This window comes from Gasterosteus aculeatus, chromosome 4 (assembly GCF_964276395.1).
Source record: "Gasterosteus aculeatus chromosome 4, fGasAcu3.hap1.1, whole genome shotgun sequence".
NCBI lineage: Eukaryota > Metazoa > Chordata > Actinopteri > Perciformes > Gasterosteidae > Gasterosteus > Gasterosteus aculeatus.
Window position 1 is genome coordinate 23,419,868 of NC_135691.1, and position 4,551 is coordinate 23,424,418.

Here is a 4,551-nt window from a genome sequence, read left to right on the forward strand (position 1 = left end):
CGGCGGGGTGGCGTGGCAGGAAGCAGGACTTAGACGCAGAGTTCCAAAGAAAAAAAGACTTTAATAGTCAAAATTCAAAAATGCAGAGGGGAAAAAGACTCAGACAAGGCGGGGACCAGGAACTTACAGGACACGGGAACATTACATGTCATTTAAGCGTCATTATAAGTACAATTGAAGTGCTACAATTTACCCGGAACGATGTTCAGGGTCTGACATGCACTCATGAAGACATACAAGATACTCGTTAAGACTTACATTTATGAAGGCATACATTCAACATTCCATGACGCGACAAGGGACAAGAGACACACATTGCTTAAATACACTGAGAAGGTGCAGGTGATTGGACACAGGTGGAAACAATCATGGACACGGCAGACAATCACAGGGGGTTACAGGACAAGGCAGGAAGTGAATCTAACCCAGGGACACAAGAGGCATGAAACTACAAAGTAAGAAAGTAAACCCAAACCGTGACAGAACCAGCTTCCACTTTCAGTCCGGGGGGCAGATTGGGTCAGCTCTTTTAAGGTAAAGCTTAAAACTTTCCTCTTTGATATCGCTTATAGTTAGGGCTGGCTCAGGTTAGCCTGGACCAGCCCTTAGTTAAGCTGCTATAGGCTTAGACTGCCGGGGGACATCTTAGGATACACCGAGCTCCTCTCCTCCGCTCTCCTCTACAATAGTCCATGTGTTATTAATGCACATGAATAATTCAGCTTCTTTTACATTGTTCATTCTGTACACATGACATCCATTGTAGTCTGTCCATCCCGGGAAAGGGATCCCTCCTCTAACGTTCTCCATAAGGTTTCTTCCCTTTTTACCCCATGGAAGGGTTTTTCATTTTTTGTGGAGTTTTTCCTGTGCCAATGTGAGGGTTTCGGGACAGAGGATGTCGCATGTGTACAGACTGTAAAGCCCTCTGAGGCAAATTTATAATTTGCGACTTTGGGCTATACAAAATAAAATTAATTGAATGTTACTTCGCAGAACAAACAAATTAGCATGCATAAACTGTAGACAACACTAGCTAGCTAACTAAGCTTATGGAGCTACAATATTAAACTAAAGTTGCAAATAATCCACGGAATTTACTTCTCTAATATAACGTTAACGTATCACGGAGCGTCGTCGCCACCAGATGCCATCGTTTGCTGACTTTGGACCCGTTGCATCGCAGGCAGGGGAGGGGGGGGTCTTGTGATTGGTTGAAAATTAGGGCGACATCTGATGGGCTGCAGACAGGTTCATGTTGAAAAAAACGCATTTGTGGATCTACTCACTTCAGACAAGTCTCAGAAGCCCACACAAATGTGAAGTGATCCGCAAACCAATACATTTACAAATATAAATATAACTCATTTATTTCTGTGTGCATTTGTAAGTCGAATATATTTGAATTGCTCTGTGCGCATTTGTGAATCTTCTTTTTACATTTGTGAGTCGTTCTGTGCGCATTTGCAATTATTGAGACTGATCAGACCCCATGAGGGTGAAATTAACGTTGAACTCTGAAGCAAGCAAGGACTTGGGGGCAGCAAACATGGATCATCAGGAATAAGAACGTTGAACCATAATGCAGGATGAGAGGTTGAATAATTCCTGAATAAAAACAGAATTAACATTTGGAGGTCTGTAGATTAGGACGCATAGAATGGGCTGCTTGTTCTTAAGAATAAAACTCAAATAGTCAAATTTCGAGGAGTGACTAAGAATATTTTTATGAATGACTGCCAGGCCACCTCCTCAGCCTGTCAATCTAGGCTCGTGAAAAAATACATATTCCAGCGGGGATGATTCAATTATGAGTGTGCATTCCTCTGGGCTAGTCCAAGATTCAGTAATCATTTGTCGAGATAAAATTCTGGCAGATAATATTTCTAACTGTTACAGCAGAGGGTGGGGTGGAAACATAGATAAGGTTCTTTCTGTGTCAACAAATTGACGATGTGTCAGGTCTCCTTCGTGAGCAGTTTGTTTTGTCTGGAGAGGGTTTTTGGTGTTTCTCTGTTTCAGCCAGCGCTCGAGGGGGCGTGACGTCAGCATTGAGGTGAGAGCAGCGGCCAGCTGCTCAGCATTAACATCTCCCACCTGCCGCTGCCTTCCCAATCAGGGGAGGTATTTAGAAGTGGCCCTGATGTGTCATCCCTGCCGGATTGTTAGTCTCGTTATGTGAGTGAGACTGCCAGCTCTGATATGGCGTTCTATTTGTGCCACAATCCTGAGCACGTAATTTTAAGTTTTGAGCACAGAGAACTATATTTTAGCAAAGAAAAACATTCCGTCCGCGCAGTTTACTCAATCACAGCGCTAGTAGAACTACCTACAGCATCGCGGAAGTTTGCAGCATTTGTGCTAAATGCTAATGGCCTGGATTAAAACACTTTCTGTTCTCATCATTTGCTTCGGTCATGTCTGATGGTGGCTAGCCGGACTTCTAATATCACTTTTTTTCGTCTTCTTTAGGAAGCGTTGTGATTGGAGACCAACAGCCAATCACAATTGACCTTCTTTAATTCTCTGATTGGTTGGTTTTGTGGCACAAATGTAACTCTGCTGCAAGTCGAGCGAGCGCGTGAGTGAACCGTCGAGCGAGCGCAGCGTGAAGAGGTGGAGAGAGCGCAGCAACGGCTGCCTGCGCGCAGAAAACCAGTTTGTGGAGAGGGCACTTGAGTAAACTGCGCGGACGGAATATGTTTTTCTTTGCTAAAATATAGTTCTCTGTGCTCAAAACTTAAAATTACGCGCTCAGCACTGCATGAAAAGTGGGATTTTCGGCAGTATGCGGCACTGTAAATTGTCGTGGAATTTCAGGTTTGCGGCAATTTGCGGGCAAGTAGCCTTACAAGTGAGCAGAAACAGCTTTATTAAAGTGTATTTTCTTTGCCGTGTCGTTTACAGGAAGCGGCGCGCCGTCTTCACAACTCCGAGACGAATTACAGGCGCTACGAACCGGAACAAGGGTAAGATTTAAAGAATATGCTTTCATTCTGCGGTATAAGGGAATATATACGTATGGATACCGATCATAACTGTACATTTTGTTTTCACAGACTAATCTCGTCTCATAATGAGACGGTGACCTCGTATTTGCTCCGGGAAAAGTCCAGATTTAGACGACGTCATTGTGTGTAAGTGACACTGTTTACTGTTTCTCCTTCCTTGTTAAATGTTACTGTGACTTGAGTTTGATTTTTTTTTTTGTATTCCTACCACACTCATTTAATTGTTTTCCAGCCGCCTGTGAGACGTATTGTGAGACGGGACGCAGGAGCTGCGAAGGATTCAGCGCGGAGTCGAGCGAGAAGAAAGATGGTCAGAGTTTATTTGCTGACTTCTTTCAGGTGCATTGATAGATGTGTTGTGTCCGTACGCATCGCACAGTACTGATTCCTTGTTGTTTTTACAGTTGCTGGAATCGAGACGAAGTGTGCTGGCTGATGATGAGGTGGAACTCTGGAAATCCGCCACCGTAGAGCTCACGTCGGACGGAGAGGACGGCGTTGTTGGCGGGGTCTCGGGGTGGATTGTACGGTCGCAACACGCACACATGAGGCGCCTGCACAACAGACCTGCCTCGGAAAACACGGCGCCAGTGACGGTCTACAACCCCGAGGAGGCAAACTGACAGTTTACTGAGCTGTAGTTTTTAAACCGCCGTTACCCAAGTGTGGGCAGATCCTCACTTTGTATGTAGTTGTTTGTGTGTTGTTAATAAAGCTCTTTCTTTGCATAAACGTGTGTCAAATGTTCATTTTCTCTATAAATTCATTGATGTCCTGGTTGGTATCCTAATAATAGTGTAGTAGCCTACATAGGATAAACATGAAATGAATATACAGCATAATATGAATATATAAATAAAATGAGGCGGTTGACCAATAGCGACAGATCTGCCAACCAATCGAGTGATTGAAAGTTGTGGTTTCATCCAATCATGAACAAGGAAACTCAAGCCTGGCCTGCTCAGGTGTGGTTTTGCTGCCAATCACGTTTTGCTGTTAGTAAGTTGTGGTTTCATCCAATAAGGAGTAAGGATATTCAAGCCCGCTCCGCTCGGCCACCCGCGGTTTCGCTGCATTCATATGCTAATTCGGGCCATTCGCACCTCCGCCAGCTCTCCACATACGTCATGGATCGTTTCCGACAAACGCGACGTGCGCGGGTTGCAAATTGTCGGAAATTAGGGAGATTTACGGGCGTTTACGGGGACGAAAATCTCACTTTTCATGCAGTGCAGGATTGTGGCAGAAATATAACGCCATACTCTGATTGGCGATTGCGATTCTACTGTTATTGGTACTTACTAGTATTCTGTTTTTCCGCACCTGGGCTCGTTCCTCGTACGTGTTTAACTGAGTTAGCCGGATAATTTTCAGGATGAGATGACGTAGATCAGGCTTTTCGGTTCCCCGAAGCAGGTTTGTCTAAATCACCATAGCAACACATCGAAAAACTGGAACCCTGGATTAGTTGGCCACTCCCCCGGAAAAAATGGCAGCTCCCTTCTTACCAGATCCCATTGATGAGGGAGCGAAATTAATT

At 44.6% G+C, this 4,551-nt stretch overlaps 1 long non-coding RNA gene across 1 annotated transcript; it reads left to right on the forward strand.

Moving 5' to 3' along the window:
• Positions 1-1,298: 1,298 nt before the first annotated feature.
• On the forward strand, positions 1,299-3,743 carry LOC144406211 (uncharacterized). The gene is made up of 5 exons (XR_013467411.1): positions 1,299-2,178; positions 2,908-2,969; positions 3,060-3,137; positions 3,244-3,321; positions 3,416-3,743. It is a non-coding gene; the product is annotated as an uncharacterized LOC144406211 (long non-coding RNA).
• The last annotated feature ends 808 nt before the right edge of the window (positions 3,744-4,551 follow it).